Raw genomic sequence first — 18292 nt, 5'->3', positions numbered from 1 at the left:
AGAATCATAACTAAGAATTCGATATGACTATTTGAAGTCACAGCTCCTCACTGTCTCTACATTTCCCTTTTGCAAACTCATTACTTAGAAAAATGAACATCATTTTTTAAAATACTTTCCCCTCTCCCTCCATATTCACTTGTTGAAATTCTACTCATTTTTCATGAGAAATTAAAATGCTATTTCTTCCAAGGAGTCTTCTCTCTGATCCCTGGCAGGACTTGTTTCCTCCCCCATGTTCCACAGTACTTTATAGTAGGTTTCTTATAATCTTCCTTATATTACACTAGCTTGTTTGCATTAGTCAAGAAGTTAAACTCTTTAACAGATGGAACCTCCCCTATTAAGATATATCTACTGAGAACCTCTGTTTCTATTCCAGCATTTAATTCCTGCACAAAGCAGATATTCTGAACATATTTGTTTAACTGAATTAAACTCACAAACCAGAAGAGATCTTAAGTCTTTTCTTATGTCTGACAGCATTATTAAGAAACGCAGTTGACTTAAGTTTTTCTTACTGAAAAGATGTTGTAAATAGCAAAGCAACATTCTAAATAAGAAAACAATGGTATGTCAGCATTCTGATTAAACTTGAGCACTCAAGTATGAGCAAACTGACCATGACAAAACAAGAAAACAAAAAATCTGTTTACTTCACTTTAAATAAAATCTGAGTCACATTCTCAGTATAAAATTGCACACTTTCTCTGTTTTACTTTACTTCTTCCAAGTATTATAAATACCCAGAGAGCTGAGAATGTTATTTTCTCAGTAGCAGCTCTAAAATGAAAATGAGATTCAGTGCATTTCCAAGGAAAAGAACTCCAGATGATTACTAAGTAAAAGGAAAATGTTCCCAAATCCATATTACAGGATATTAATTTACAGGTTTATTGAAGTTGAGCATTCAAGCTACCCAGCTTATCATGAAAGGCTGATTTATTTCATATAAGGTAAGCTTCATTCTGAAAAGTTTCATCTTTGATTCTCTGGAAGCTGCTACTGGTGTTTGTACAGCCCTTGTCATCACTCCAGATGACTACTGATTGACAGAACTAATAGATTTTGTTTTAATTGTAAAAGAAGACAGATGAAAGCTTTTGGCTGGATGACTAACTGCTCATCTTGAGTAATAAACATGCTTATTTCTCTCCCTCCATATTAAAAATCTATTTTTAATTCACTATTAACAAATAAGTAGGATTTTAATTTTTAAAAAGGCATGAGTAGAATACAAAAGTTCAAGTGTATTTATTTGAAACACCAATTTTATTTTTCTACTTTGAGAGCAATTCAAAATTACTAAATACAAAACCAGGTGAAAGTTTAGTACTTTTCTGGTAGTTTCTCTTCTCTGCAGCTCTGTAATTCCCAAAATCACACTTAAAAGTAGAGGGGCACCTGGCTGGCTCCCCTGGTAGAGCATGCAACTCCTGCTCTTGGGGTTGTAAGTTGGAGCACAACATTGGGTATAGAGATTACTTTAAAAAAAAAATAAAATCTTAAAAAGAGAGAGGGAGAGATTTGAAAGAAAAAGCACATGCTTTACTCTGACCTTCTGGTTATCTCTTTTTTCTCCCCAAGCAGTTGAAAGAAACCAACTCTCCTGTTTTCAGAGTCAAAAAAACAATAAATACAACATTAAAACACAATTTTAGCTGAGAAAATACAGTAGAGGTTTTCCTGCTTTTTTTAAAAAATTTTTAAAGATTTTATTTATTTATTTGAGAGAGAGAGACAGTGAGAGAGAGCATAAGCGAGGAGAAGGTCAGAGGGAGAAGCAGACTCCCCATGGAGCCAGGAGCCTGATGCGGGACTCGATCCCAGGTCTCCGGGATCATGACCTGAGCTGAAGGCAGTCGTCCAACCAACTGAGCCACCCAGGCATCCCGGTTTTCCTTCTTTTTATTACATTTATTATTAATTGATGTATGTTCAAATGCATAATGCCATATTTTACCCCACAACTATACATATTTATGACTGACCAAATAAAAAGTTCCATACCATTAAAAAGGCATAAGAAAGACTTTATTCTTCTACAGAGTTGCAACCTGCAGAGGCTAGAGCAATTGGTTAATATTGGTTATTATTAACCAACAACAAAGCATACAGCAAAAAGGCACAACGTATCTGGTTTACCTGACAAGCAATCTGTAAAGATGCTATATGACCTCTAATTCGGTTCCCATGTATTTTTAAGTACTTCTTTCTACTTTCTTCCTTGCTTTTGTCCTATATCACCTAACTATAAAAAAGAGTTTGACATATCCTCTTTTGTTCCTTCCTTCTATGTGCATATCCAAAAAACATCTTAAAAGACACTTTGTCCTTCAAAATTAAATAAAGTTTCAGCCCTAGAAAATTGATTTGTCCCAATCTAGGAAAATATAAATCATAGCAAACCCTTTAAAATGAATTGTTTTGGGGGTTCAGGAGTCAAGATGGTGGAGGAGTTGCAGACTGAGATGTCATCAGTCGCAGTTCAGCTAGATAATTATCAAACCATTCCAAACACCTACAAACCCAGCAGGAGATCAAAGAGAAGAAGAGCAGCAATTCTAGAAACAGAAAATTGAATACTTTCTGAAAGGTAGGACATGTAGAGAAGTGAATCCGAAGCCACGGGAAGATAGATCACAGGAGAAGGGGCCGGCTCCCAGCAAGTGGTGGAGCAACAGAGCACAAAATCCAAACTTTTGGAAGTCTGCTCCATGGACAGACATTGCTCCAGAGGCTAAGCGTGGGTGGAGACCTCGCGGGGACAGTGTGGTCTCAGGTTCCGCGGGGTCACATAAGGATAGGGGTTGTCTGAGTAGCAGAGCTTGCAGATATCAGAGCGGGGAAGCCGACTATAGAGACGGAGCTGAGGAGTGAGCTTTCAGCTGGGGGTTACCTTAAACTGTGATCCATGGCACAGTCAGACCACTGCTCTTTGAGCAGGGATCCCCACAAGTGGTAGACTGGGTAAGACCCACAAGCAGGAATCTGGGGGTTTGAAGACTCCAAACAGGGATGTGTGCCAGAGACATAAACACTCGGTCATAGGCAGGGTGAGCTCAGAGTGCGGGCAGAGACCAGGGAGACAAGAGTGATTGACTGGTTTTCTCTGAGCGTGCATTGAGGAGTGGGGCCCCAAGCTCTTGGCTCCTCTGGGCCAGAGTTTGGGAGGCCACCATTTTCATTCCCATCCTCTAGAGCTCTATGGAAAGTATTCAGGGAACAAAAGCTCCCAAGAGCGAACCCAACCAGATTACTTAGCCTGGCCGCTGGCGAGGGCAGCACAATTCCACCTCAGGCAAAGACATTTGAGAGTCTCTACAACAGGCCCCTCCCCCAGAAGATCAACAAGAACAACCAGCCAAGACCAAGTTCACTGATCAAGGAAAACAGTGGAATTCCAGAGGAGGGGAAAAGCAAAGCATGAAATTCATGGCTTTCTCCCCATGATTCTCTAGTCTTGCAAAGTTAATTAAATTTTTTTAATTTTATATTTTCTTATTCTAATGTTTTTTAACTTTTCCTCTTTCCTCTTTTTTTTTTTTTTTTAAGATTTTATTTATTTATTTGACAGAGAGAGATCACAAGCAGGCAGAGAGGCAGGCAGAGAGAGAGGAGGAAGCAGGCTCCCTGCTGCGCAGAGAGCCCGATGCGGGGCTCGATCCCAGGACCCTGGGATCATGACCTGAGCGGAAGGCAGCGGCTTAACCCACTGAGCCACCCAGGCGCTCCTTCTCTTTCCTCTTTTAATGTTTTTTAGTTTATCTTAACAATACCATTCTTAAAAAAATCTTTTTAAACTTTCATTATTATAGATATATCCTTCATTGTATCTAACTTAACTTTTTGTAAACATACAGGGATTTTTCTTTAGAAAAAATTCTGGGATATAATTTCTTCTAATAGATCAAAATATACCCTAAATCTATTACAGGGCTTTGGTCTAGTCTCCAGCCTGAACAAATTCTCTCCACTTTTTTTTTCTTTCTTTTTCCACCCAACATATCTTATCAATTCCTTTTTTAGAATTTTTTTTAAACTTTCATCGTTATAGTCATATTCCATCCCCTCATCATGTTTACCCTTATTTTTGAATATAGTATGTAGTTTCTTCTAAGAGACCAAAATACACCCAAAATCAAGTGGGTGGCTCATTCTATTCACCAGTCTAATATATATATACACACACACATAAAACTTAAAAAGATACATATCTTTTTAAATTTTATTTTAAATTTTTTAAAAATTTCTTTCTACCCCCTTTGTTCTCACCCCGATTTGGTATCTCTTCTGATTTGGTTAGCATACATTTTTTCTGGGATCTTGGCCACCCCTTTAGTATTTTGTTCTCTTGTTCATATATTCTTATCTGGATAAAATGACAAGACAGAAAAACTTACCACAAAAAAAGAACAAGAGGCAGTACCAAAGGCTAGGGACTTAATCAATACAAACATTGGTAATATGTCAGATCTAGAGTTCAGAATGACGATTCTCAAGGTGCTACATGGGCTCAGAAAAGGCATGGAAGATATTAGAGAAACCCTTTCTGGAGAAATAAAAGCCCTTTCTGGAGAAAAAAGAAAAAAAAAAAAGAACTAAAATCTAACCAAGCTAAAATTTAAAAAGCTATTAATGAGGTGCAACCAAAAATGGAGGCTCTTACTGCTAGGATAAATGAGGCAGAAGAGAGAATTAGTGATCTAGAAGACCAAATGATGGAGAATAAGGAAGCTGAGCAAAGAGAGACAAACAACTACTGGACCATGAGGGGAGAATTCGAGAGAGAAGTGATACCATAAGATGAAAAAATATTAGAATAATTGGAATTCCAGAAAAAGAAGAGAAAGGTGGGCAGAAGGTATATTGGAGCGAATTATAGTAGAGAATTTCCCTAATATGGCAAAGGGAACAAACATCAAAATCCAGGAGGCACCGAGAACCCACCCTCAAAATCAATAAAAATGGGTCCACACCCCATCATCTAATAGTAAAACTAACAAGTCTTAGTGACAAAGAGAAAATCCTGAAAGCAGCTTGAAACAAGAAGTCTGTAACATACAATGGTAAAAATATTAGATTGGCAGCAGATTTATCCACAAAGACCTGGCAGGCCAGAAAAAACTGGCATGATCATGATACATTCAGAGCACTAAATGAGAAAAACATGCAGCCAAGAATACTATCTCTAGCTAGGCTATCACTGAAAATAGAAAGAGAGATAAAAAGCTTCCAGGAAAAACAAAAACTAAAAGAATTTGTAAACACCAAAACAGCCCTGAAGAAAATATTGAAAGGGGTCCTCTAAGCAAAAAGAGAGCCTAAAAGTAGTAGACCGTAAAAGAAAAAGAGACAATATACAGTAACAGTCACCTTACAGGCAATACAATGGCACTATATTAATGGTAATTAATGGTAACTAAATAATAGTTTATTTAAAAGTTTAAAAACTAAAAATAGTTTATTGAAAATAATAGTTTATTGAAAAGTTGGGGCTAAATGCCCCAATTAAATGCCCAATTAAAAGACACAGGGTATCAGAATGCATAAAAAACCAAAACCCATCAATATGCTGTCTACACAAAAGCCATTGTAGATCTAAAGACACCTCCAAATCTAAATTGAGGGGGTGGAAAACAATTTACCATGCTAATGGAAATCAAAAGAAAGCTAGGGTGGCAATCCTTAAATCAGATAAATTAGATTTTAAGCCAAAGACTATAAGAAGGGATGAGGAAGGACACTATATCATACTCAAAGGGTCTGTCCAACAAGAAGATTTAATAATTTTGAATATCTATGCCCATAACGTGGGAGCAGCCCACTATGTAAACCAATTAATAAAAACAAAGAAACATATCAACAATAATACAATAATAGTAGGGGACTTTAACACCCTCCTCACCGAAATGGACAGATCATCCAAGTGAAAGATAAACAAGGAAATAAAGGCCTGAGATTACACACTGGACCAGATGGACATCACAGATATATTCAGAACATTCCATCCCAAAGCAACAGAATACACATTCTTCTCTAGTGCACATAGATTCTCCAGAATAGATCACATCCTGGGTCACGAATCAGGTCTTAACTGATATCAAAAGGCTGGGATCATTCCCTGCATATTTTCAGACCACAATGCTCTGAAGCTACAACTAAATCACAAGAGAAAAGTTGGAAAGTACCCAAATACATGGAGGCTATACAGCATCCTACTAAAGAAACAATGGGTCAGCCAGGAAATTAAAGAAGATTTGAAAAAATTCATGGAAACAAATGATAATGAAAACACAACTGTTCAAAACCTGTGGGACACAGCAAAGGCAGTTGTGAGAGGAAAGTATTGTAAGGGCCTATTTAGCCAGAGTGATTCCATCCGGTTGGTTAAACAGTGATTTTGTTGTTTATGCAGTAAAACTTAAACTGACCCCCCCCCCCCAGGGAAACTTACTTAAAAGCAAGTCCTGGAAACCAGTAGAATACGGTGGACCAGTGCCGGCTAACAGAGCCCAAATGCAGGGATGAGTTGGGCCAAGTGGAGACATCTGATCAGTAAAGCACGTATACTGTCTCCCTAGCTACCAAGGAGTGTGGGTCCTGCCTTTTGGGCACCAATTCTGACCAAGGTGACAGGCTAGTTCAAATAGCCATCATGGGGTGAATTGTAATTCAACTGGCCACCATGTATGGCCAGGCTCAACCACATGGCCTTTGCTCTATAAAAGTTAGTCTGTGAGGCTGGGAGGGGTCGCCCTCTCTGTAAGATTGTTCGCCCTCTCGCCCTGAACAATCGGTTTGATTCTCGATGCTTGGTGCGAAATAAAGCTTTGCTTGTCCATCAACAGATGAATGGATAAAGAAGATGTGGTGTATATATACAATGGAATACTATGCAGCCATCAAAAGAAAAGAAATCTTGCCATTTGCAATGGCATGGATGGAACTAGAGGGTATTGTGCAGAGCGAAATAAGTCAATCGGAGAAAGACAATTATCATATGATCTCCCTGATATGAGGAAGCAGAGAGGTAAAGTGGGGGGGGTTGAGGGGTAGGGAAGGAAAAAAATTAAAGAGGGATCAGGAGGGAGATAAACCATAAGAGACTCTTAATCTTAGAAAATAAACTGAGGGTTGCCGGGGGGGGGGGGGAGGTATGGAGAGAGTGGTTGGGTAATGGACATTGGGGAGGGTATGTGCTATGATTAATGCTGTGAAGTGTGTAAGCCTTATGATTCACAGACCTGTACCCCTGAAACAAATAATACATTACACGTTAATTTAAAAAGAAATACATTAAAAAAAAAGAATTGTTTTGGTTCCATTTTACAGGGTAATTTAATGATTTCTTAAAAAAAAAAATTACAAAGAAGCACATCATCAAAAGAAATAGGAGTCCAAAAGAGGTACATAATATCTCTCTGATGACTAATGAGATTGGAATATTTTTTCCATATATATTAGCAATATTTATCAAGTTATGGCTAATTATCTACTTAAAGAAGAAATATCATTTACACAAGAACTGATGAAATTATATAGTTGTTTAAGGCATTTAACAAAATGCCTATGGTTGCTATTGCAAATCAGGAAGAGCTATAATAAGTACATAGTCAAGGGGGAAAAAAAAGCAAGAAATGTGGTCTAATGTATAATCTTTAAAGATTTTTTTTTCTTTATTTATCTGACAGAGATCACAAGTAGGCAGAGAGGCAGGCAGAGAGAGAGGAGGAAGCAGGCTCCCTGCAGAGTAGAGAGCCCAATGCGGGGCTCGATCCCAGGACCCTGGGATCATGACCTGAGCTGAAGGCAGAGGCTTAACCCACTGAGCCACCCAGGTGCCCCTAATATATAATCTTTAAACAGATTCATTGGGGATATTATGATCTTCACTTGTATTTCTCTTAAAAATAATCATTGGAGGGGCGGCTGGGTGGCTCAGTGCGTTAAGCCTCTGCCTTCGGTTCGGGTCATGATCCCAGGTCAGGGGATCAAGCCCCGCATCGGGCTCTCTGCTCAGCAGGGAGCCTGCTTCCTCCTCTCTCTCTCTCTCTGCCTGCCTCTCTGCCTCTCTGCCTACTTGTGATCTCTGTCTGTCAAATAAATTAATAAAATCTTTAAAAAAAAAATAATCATTGGAATTTTTAAAGAGGAAAGGAGAGGAGTAAATGAATAGAAGTATCTCTGATAAGTCCATAAAGCACCAAATGTTATATTCAATGCAAAAATAATAATAATGTAGAGCTCAAGAACATGAAAAGGAAGTGGTCTTCCTCTCGCTTTAAATCTGAATGCCTTTTCTGATAAATGGCTTTGATGAGCAGTAAGCAGGGGAAGGAGGGTTATATACAAATGGGCAAACATACATCCTTATGATTCAGAGGGATTCAGAGGTTAATGGTCAAAAGCTGCTTTTGGAACCATGTAATTCAACATGACGAACACATTTTTTTCATATGTAATTTAAAATCTCATATATCTCTAAATTCTTAGTCCATACCTTTTGCCATTCAATAACATTAAATAAGTTTTATCCTTGCCTCTATAAGAGGCTTGAAAGCATTTTAAAACTCAGGAAGCCCTTATTTCATAAATACTAAAAGTCTAATTTTTATTTTAAAATCAATTATATATATATTTTTAAATATATTGTTAACATTAACAACTTCTATCGATGGAGAATTCAAATTACTTACTTGTATTATCATTTGCTCATTTCCAGTCTTCACTCAAAATACCAAAAGCACAGGTCAGTTTTTTTTTTTTTTATGAATAAAATATAGCTATTACATACCATGTATCTGAGATAAAAAAGATTCTAGATTAACAGTCAAAAACTTGAAACTGCTACAGATCCCTGATATTCCTAAAGACCTCTGAATCATTCCAAATCCCCTGCAAAATTCACAAGATATGACTGAAAATTTTAGATAACCCTTTTCAGACCCTCAATGGTTCTATAAATACTGGACTAAAAGAATTTATGAGGCAATTAAAATAAATTCTGCCATGCAAATAAACTCTGAAGTCCATTAAGGTCCATCATTATAGGAACAACATTAACCTCATCTGTCTGTGCAAAACCAGAGCAAGGCTTCCAAGTGCTGATGATGGCCACTGGATAGCACACAGGCATTGTAAGGAAGAGGAGGATGGAGGACACTGCATAGCAGGGAGGAGGCAGGGGACACTAGCAGTAATGCAAATGTTTATTGTAAAGAGGTTAACATGAGGTTGCTGGGTAGCCAGTTCCGCTCTCCTATGAACTTAAGCAACTCACAGGTGACACATGGTCCACTGTGTGCTTTATCAAGATCACAGATTATCACTCTTTGGGATCACTAGAGCAATTTAAACTTGGATGTTGAATGTTACATCTGGAAATGCCAGGCTCTTTGGTATATTTAACTCATGTAAAAGTAACCTTATGAAATAAGTTGGAAAAATACCTAATAAAATAACTGCATATGAAAAGATGCAATGAAAGGTTGTTCTTGCATTCATTTAACAGATGCTGCATTAAACTTTAGAAAATATGACTAAGGGGCACCTGGGTGGCTCTGTGGGTTAAGTGTCCAACTCTTGATTTCAGTGCAAGTCATGATCTCGGGGTCGTGAGACTGAGCCTGGTGTTCAGCTCTGCACTCAGTATGGCATCTGCTTAAGATTCTCTCCCTCTCTCTCTGCCCCTCCCCCACTGCATGTGCACACTCTCTCAAAAGAGAGAAAAAAAAGTAAGAAAATATGACTAAGACCGAAAGAAATACATTTTCCTGATTATCATATTTTAGTACTATTTATATCAAGGAATACAGGAAATTAGGCTCTTACTAGTTACACCCATCATGTTTTACACTCCCACAATAAACAAACAAGTATTAAACAAATGTGTTCTAGTGTTTCACACCTTCCTGTTTCTGCCTATAATGTTGCATAGGTTTTTCTGTCTGAAACAAAACCTTCTGCAAAGGTGGGAAACCTCTATTTCCCTCAAGATTCCATTCAGGGGCACCTGGGTGGCTCAGTGGGTTAAAGCCTCTGCCTTCAGCTCAGGTCATGACCTCAGGGTCCTGGGATTGAGCCCCGCATCGAGCTCTCTGTTCCACAGGGAGCCTGCTTCCTCTCCTCTCTGTCTACTGGTGATCTCTGTCAAATAAATAAATAAAATCTTAAAAAAATAAATAAATAAATTCCATTCTCAGTGGTCCCATATTTGTAGTATATACTTTCATTAAAATACTTAGAACAGGGGGCACCTGGGTGGGTCAGTGGGTTAAGCCTCTGCCTTCAGCTCAGATCATGATCTCAGGGTCCTGGGATCGAGCCCCATATCGAGCTCTCTGCTCAGCAGGGAGTCTGCTTCCCCCTCTCTCTCTGCCTGCTGGTCTGCCTACTTGTGATCTCTCTCTCTCTCTCTCTGTCAAATAAATAAATAAAAATCTTTAAAAAAAAATACTGAGAACACTGTATTATAATTAGATAGTAATATATGCTTCCCAACTACACCCTGGCAGAAATTTTGCCTTTTTAAGTCATTTTGAAGTATTATATCCTTATTCAGGCCATAGTGTAAGTCTAATAACAACTTCCTTTGAATGTAGTCCCAGGAAAAAGCATCTCATACCTAATTCTGTGTTTGTGCCATAGCTGTTTCCAGTAAAGCTCTTTCCCACCACTTGGCTTTGATACGAGGTCATTTCTCACCTCTGGGCTTTACCATACCAAACTATAACCACATTTAGTCAAACATTTAGATCTTTGCTAATTTCCAGTTAGCTCCTATCCATATGTTCCCCTTTCACAAACCTCCTGGATTTGATCAGTTAGGAATGGCTGCTGGCAGCTGTTTGCCATTCAATTTTGCTACCACTAAAGCATGTGAATATTTCATTGTTTAGGCATTGCAGAGACTCTCAGCAAACATTTACTCTGGGTTCTTGGATTAGAAGAACATTTGTGGTAGGCAAAAGGTAAATAATAAACCACAACTCTACTCATCCAGTGACCTAAAAGCCTTTTGACATCTGACTCTATTGCTTACTAAATCATTGTGCAGGATAAACAAAGATCCAACCCTTCGTTTCTACTACAAATTATATTTCAAATACATATTTCTTCAGTTTTTCAGTTTATTTAAAATAAGCTAAAGTAAGTCACAATAGTTCAGTGGCTTGTAAATTAACATAAAAGTATCAAATATGAACTCATCTGTTACAGACTTACTAAATACAGCTGGATGTGTCACTTAATATAAGCTGTCTGGTTTCCTCCAATATAAGCCTATTATACAAATTTCAACTATAATGGAGCAATATCCATGCATCTTCAGTTCTTTGTGACAGAAACAAAAACAAATTCAATATATTCAAAGGCACTTGCTGAATGCCTTGTTATAGTCAGGTGCTGTGCTGGGCACCCAGGAGAAGAGGAATAAGAACCATCACTGCTCTTTATGGGTTTAAGATGTAGTAGGAGTTAGCGGTATAGACAAGCAATAAGCAATGCACAATTAGCTCACTGAAGACAGAGATAGAGTCTTACTCATCAGCCCCCTTCTTCTGATATGTTGAATGACTGATTCATTATGTTTAACAAACATACGCTGAACAAATGAACTTATCAATCAATTCACTGATCAACTGATCAAACCCCAGTAACTGCCCTAATAAGGATTTAAAACAGGGCAGTGAAAGAAAGAATTAATTCAGCTTGGTGGATCTCAGAGAGCCTCAGAGAGAAGAGGGTGTGAGAGGCCCTGAGGAGTTCAATTTGATAAAACTGAAATGGAATGGGGTACTATGGAGACAGAGTAAGGGAAAATTTTCCTCGCTAACAGAGCCCAGTAGTATTTCCTGTGTTTGTGTCAGAGCTGTTTCCAGTAAAGTTTCACTTGGCCTGGGGTTAGTCAGTTTGTCACTTGGATAGTGACTGTCACCATCTCACTGGCACCAATAGGTGTGTTGCTTCCCTCATCAGAATTCAGTAAGCACTTAGTAAATATTTGCTCAATGAATGAACTAACCTAGGGGGAATAGAGGAAAACAACAGCAAAATCTTCCTTTTGTTCTCTTCAGTACAGCTGAGGTCGTTTCCAACAAGACTTCAAATACCAAAGTTTAAAAAAAAAAAAAAACTGGGGCATCTGGGTGGCTCAGTGGGTTAAAGCCTCTGCCTTCAGCTCAGGTCATGATCCCAGGGTCCTTGGATCAAGCCCCACATTAGGCTCTCTGCTCAGCGGGAAGCCCACTTCCTCCTCTCTCTCTCTCTCTCTCTGCCTGTCTCTCCACGTACTTGAGATCTCTGTCTGTCAAATAAATAAAGTCTTAAAAAAAAAAAAAAACCTAAGCAAAAACCATTATTAACTAATATAATTAAATATAAAGTCTTACTTACACAGTCAGTTTTCTGAATCCATCTTCATGCAGTTAGTTGGCTGTCCCCAGGAATCTCTAATCTAAAACAGTCACATTCTAACCCCAAAGGGTCTCTACAATTTCCCAGGTGTCTTTCTGATTCCTAAGGCTGCTGTGATGGAAGGGGACCACTGAGTTCTGCACCAAGCAAGAGCTAACTAGAATATTTTGACAAGACTTAGAGCATGCTCCACCTGCTCAGTTCCTGTTCTTATCTAAGCTATTCGGCAAGAGTAGACAGACTCAAAGGCCCTCCTCCTGATCTCCCCCTAATCAAGTTCAGAAATGCCCTTTCATCGAGGAGAGCTCAAAAAGAATACAAACACTCCAGGGGCACCTGGGTGGCTCAGTGGGTTAAGCCTCTGCCTTCGGCTCAGGTCATGATCTCAGGGTCCTGGGATCAAGCCCCACATTGTGCTCTCTGCTCAGTGGGGAGCCTGTTTCCCCTTCTCTCTCTGCCTGCTGCTCTGCCTACTTGTGCCATCTTTCTCTGTGTGTCAAATAAATAAATACATTTAAAAAAAAAGAATAAAAGCACTCCATCAAAAACAAACAAAAAAGTAACCAAACAACTGAACAATTCATAGCTTTACTGGAGACTTAATTACCACAGTTCACACCATCACAGGCAGCATCAAACTTAAGAGATTCTTTCCATACCACCTCAAACTTACCTACCCTTAAAAAATCAGGAAGGAGAAAATGTTTTCCCAGTTGTGAAATTTACTAAGGGAACAAAGCAGCTCTCTTATCTAACTTTACATGGTTAAAAATTTTTAGTCCTTTAATAACAAAGTGAAAGCCTCATAATATTTTTCAGGAAAAAAAGTAGGAAAATGTTTTAAGTACTGTAAAAATTAAATGTGAGAAAAATACTTTGGCACTTAGCAATATTTTCTTATCTCTAGGGAAATGTTAAATCCAGGAACCTGATAAATGGATTTCACTATGTCACATTTTAATAACAGTTTGCAGCCTTTACAAGAATTTTTTAACCTTTCTGCTGCTACCAATATTTTTCTATTACATCCCTATATTTCTATAGCCTTCTCATTTTATTCTTTCTTTTGCCTTTTTTCTTGTTATTTCCTTCTAATTAAGTTCAGCCCATAAGAAAAAAATATTTCCATATTGGTTATGTGTATTAATTCTTTCATCTAACCCAAAAACAAAGATATATTAAGAAACAAAGCAATTCCCGAGACAGTCTCTTTAATAAATAATGCTGGGAAAACTAGACAGCTACATACAAAAGAATGAAACTGGACCACTTTCTAACACCATAAACAAAAATAAACTCAAATAGAATAAAGACCTAAATGTGGGACCTAAAACCATTAAAATCCTAGAAGAGAACACAGGAAGTAATTTCTCTACACTGGTCATTGGAATAGATTTCTAGACATGTCTCCTAAGGCGAGGGAAATGCAAAATTAAACTATTGGGACTACATCAAAATAAAAAGCTTTTGCACAGCAAAGGAAAACTGTTAACAGAACAATAATGCTACCCATGGAATGGGAGAAGATATTTACAAATATGTATCTGACAAGGGGTTAATATCCAAAATACATAAAGAACTTATATAACTCAACACCAAAAAAATAATCAGATTAAAAAATGGGCAGAGGACCTGAATAGACATTTTTCCAAAGAAGACATACAGTTGGGGACGCCTGGGTGGCTCAGTTGGTTAAGCAGCTGCCTTCGGCTCAGGTCATGATCCCAGCGTCCTGGGATCGAGTCCCATATCAGGATCCTTGCTCTGCAGGGAGCCTGCTTCTCCCTCTGACTCTGCCTGCCACTCTGTCTGCCTGTGCTCACTTTCGCTCGCTCTCTCTGACAAATCAATAAATAAAATCTTAAAAAAAAAAAAAGAAGAAGACATACAGTTGGCAAAAAAAACACATGAAAAGATGCTTAACATCAATAATCATCAGGAAAATGCAAATCAAAAATACAATGAGGTATCACCTTATACCTGTCAGAATGGCTAAAATCAAAAAGACAAGAAGTAACAAGCGTTGGCAAGAACATGGAGGAAAAGGAACCCTTTGGTGGGGATGCAAATTGGTACAGCCACTGTAGAAATCAGCATGGAAGCTCCTCAAAAAATTAAAAATAGAATTATCATATAATCCAATAATCTACAATCTTTACCCAAAGAAAATGAAAACACTAATTTGAAAAAACACATGCACCCCTATGTTTATTGCAGCATTATTTACAACAGTCAACAATCAGAAACTACCTAACTGTCCACTAATAGACAAGTGAATAAGGAATATGTGTATATGTATACACAATGGAATATTATGCAGCCATAAAAGAGAATGAGAGTGTGCCATTTGCAACAACATGGATGGACCTAGAAGGTATTATGCTAAGTGAAATAAGTCAGACAGAGAAAGACAAATACCATGTGATTTCATTCATATATGGAATCTAAATAACAAAACAAATGAATAAACAAAAAACAGAATCAGACTTATACATAGAACAAACTAATGGTTACCAGAGTGGGGGGAGGGGGAAGTGGGAGATACAGGCTTCTACTTGTGAAATAAATAATCACAGGAATAAAATTCACAGCATAAAGAATATAGTCAATGATAATGTAATAGCATGACAGATGATAGCTATACTTGTGAGCACAGCATAATGTATAAACTTGTCAAAACACTATGTTGTACACCTGAAACTAATGTAACATTATGTGTGTCAACTCTACTTTAAAAATTTTTTAATAAATTTTTAAATTAAAAAAATAAAACTTAAAAAAGATTTGAATACAGAAAACAAATTGGTGGCTATCAGGGACCAGGGGGTACGGGTGAAATAGGGGAAGAGGATTAGGAGTGCAAAGTTCCAGTTATAAAATACATAAGTCCCAGAGATGAAAAGTACAACATAAGAAACATAGTTAATAATATTATAATAACACTGTATGGTGACAGATGATAACTACACTTACTGTAGTGAGCCCAGAGTAATGTATAGAATTGTCCAGTCATTATGTCCTACCTGAAACTAGTATTACATTGTATGTCAACTATATGTCAATAAATTTTTAAATATATAATTTTTTTTAAAAACAAACTCCCAAAATACTTATGTTCTTATGTTATGAAAACAAGAGGTCATATTTAGGAAAGATTTTTGTTAAATAAGGTGAAGAAGTCTCTCCTGCCTTCCTTTCTTTCTTTTTTAATTGCTGGACTTCTCAGAACATTCACAAAATGCCAAATGAATCTCTAAAAGGAAAACAGTGTGTACACTTCTTCCAAATTTATTTACCGTTGGGTTTTCTCCTCCTCAGCAAATCTAGTGAAAAATACTTTGGGAACTGCTTTCCTAATTAAAAAAAAAAAAAAAAGGAAAAAAATAATATGGGTATAATACATTCAAAAGGTCTGTATATTAAAGTATATTTAAAAGGGAAAACATCATGCCACAAGGTGAAAGGAAGGAAGGAAGAAAGGAAGGAAGGAAGGAGCGAAAAGACAGACTCAAGGTAGCACTCATTTTATTAAGAATCCAACTGCGAAAACTAATCTAATTGTAAGTGAATACACAGGAAATGCATACTTATCTTCTAGAAGTATTAAAAAGAAATCAAACTATGATATGATAACATGGAAATAATAAATGAAATCAAAATGTGCTGAACCCTTTTAAAATTAGTTTGCTTTGGGGTGCCTGGATGACTCAGTTGGTTAAGCGACTGCCTTGGGCTCAGGTCATGATCCTAGAGTCCCGGGATTGAGTCCTGCATCAGGCTCCCTGATCAGCAGGGAGTCTGCTTCTCCCTCTGACCCTCTCCCTTCTCATGCTCTCTCTCTCAAGTAAATGAACTAAATTAAATTAAAATAAATTAGTTTACTTTTGAAAATCACTGTAATAAAAATGAAAGAATAAATGTTAAGGAAGTCTTTATTCTAGAAATACACACCAGTTATTAACCTAGACAACTTCCATACATAGTTCAATGCTTAGCTCACCTCACCTCCTCCTCCTCCTTTCTCCAGCTTTTCAATGTTCCCATAGCACCCCATATGTGGTACTGTTGTTATCACATTGTATTGCAATAATTTATTTTCTCTTCTGACTTCCTGTCTAGACTGTAAGCTTCTTGAGAATGGGGATCATGTTATATCTGTATCTGTACTCCCAATGTCTAACACTTCATAAATTATTAGAGTGCTTATAGTTAGTAAATTAGTTGGTTCTCTCAAATTCAGTAATTACTAACTTACGGAGCAAACATTCATAAGGATAAACTGAACTATCCCAAATTTTGAGATAACGGAGTTACCATTAAGCATTACTCATTTTTCCTCCTCGTTATGAAATAAATAGTCAGCATCTGACACATAATGGGTCCTCAACAAATGCATATTGAAATAATTATTCAATCAGTTAACCCAAGTTTGACTACAAGCTTAGTTCTTAGTAGAAAGGGCAGGACATTTCAAAATCAAAGAACAACTTGTAGCTTTTGCCTCTCTCGAGCTCTGCCTGATCCTACCTACAAGCTTACAAGCTGCTATACTCGAGCATGACTTCTGATTACTAAGTATTGTACCTGACATCGGGGGAGACAGAAATTTTAACACCAAGTCCCCAGTCTCAACTCCATGCAGCCAAAAGAATTCCTGTATAATGTGAAGAAATAGGTGCTAATTGAAAACTCAGAATTGTTTAAGCCACTCTACCAGCTCTGAAAACTGAAACCACTTATTTTTGTAGACAATCTCAGCCTAACAATGAGTTAGCTTTCCATACTTAGTACTTTTGTCACCTGTGGAGACATATGTCCATCATTTGTTTCAATCTTCTTTCCAATTAATTATATTCTAGTATAAACCCATTCTTCCCACTCCAATTTTGTCTTAACTACATACAAGTTACCTTTCCAGACAGTATAATTAAATACTTAAAAATAAAAAGTAGTCAGAATGCCGTCTTCTTAAAAATGCCGAGACACAGCATTCCTTTTAAGCCATAGTAATTACCCATCAGCCTAAAGGCCATCTAAATTTTAAAATCTTCAGGGAATAACATGACAGGTGAATGCTCTAAGCACAAGTTAAAGACTCTTTTCACCATCCAAACTATGGCTTCTTTGGGAGTTTATTCTCCTGGTAGAGATGTACTACTATTCTTTCAAAATTTGCTTAGGATGGACTTGTAAGTTCTCTCCAACAAGAGCTCTGGAATATGATTTTTTAAAAGTGAAGGCTGCATTTAACAGAAATTCACACAGAAGCGTGAATTAAAGGGGTAATTTCAGATGCAGTGAAAAGCTGTAATGTCCATTCAAAGTAATGAAGGCACACAGCATTAATCTCCTAAAAAGATTCAAATGCTATGAGTAGAGCAATTCTATTTCTTAGTAGGAACAAATTAAGATGATTTCCCTTACAGAAATTGCCATAATTACAAGTAATTATCTTGTACTCTCTAAATTTACCACCATAGCACATTCTGCAAATATTCCCTTCAAGGACTTTATTTGGAAATACAGGAGAGATCTGTTGCTTTGTGAATTGTGCTACAGACCTCAAACTGATTGTTTAACAGTACTACATAATATGTGTAGTAAAGAGATGACATTCTGAAGTTGGAAGTGCTTGGAATTCCAAATTTATGATATTCCTATCATCAGGTAACTAACACTACTCAAGGGAGTACAAACAAAATGAGAATGGCAAACATTCAAAGATAAAGTTGAGTCAAATGTGGACTTATGCAGAAACAATGAAGAGAATCATTCTGATATGCATAGGGCAATCATGAAAAACATATAAACAGCTGCTGTAGTATTTATAAAAATCCTTGCAGAGTCAAATAAAATCCCATCACTTGCAACCTAC

The 18292-nt window shown here is 37.3% G+C and overlaps 1 protein-coding gene across 6 annotated transcripts in view; it reads right to left on the bottom strand.

Annotated features, from left to right (window-relative positions):
- The window catches only part of TTC28 (tetratricopeptide repeat domain 28), a 645085-nt gene that overhangs the window by 392548 nt on the left and 234245 nt on the right, over nt 1-18292 (bottom strand). Inside the window, exon 1 of one of the 6 annotated variants that reach the window (XM_082697973.1) lies at nt 12397-12672. The exons of the other annotated variants lie outside the window; for them this stretch is intronic. The gene's annotated coding sequence lies outside the window, so the exon portion shown is untranslated. Of the gene's footprint in view, nt 1-12396; nt 12673-18292 lie in introns of those variants that run through there. 6 annotated transcript variants of the gene reach the window in all.

The sequence above is a fragment of the Mustela nivalis genome (genome assembly GCF_964662115.1).
Source record: "Mustela nivalis genome assembly, chromosome: 14".
NCBI classification, from domain to species: Eukaryota; Metazoa; Chordata; class Mammalia; order Carnivora; family Mustelidae; genus Mustela; species Mustela nivalis.
This window is presented reverse-complemented; position numbering and strand designations above follow the sequence as displayed.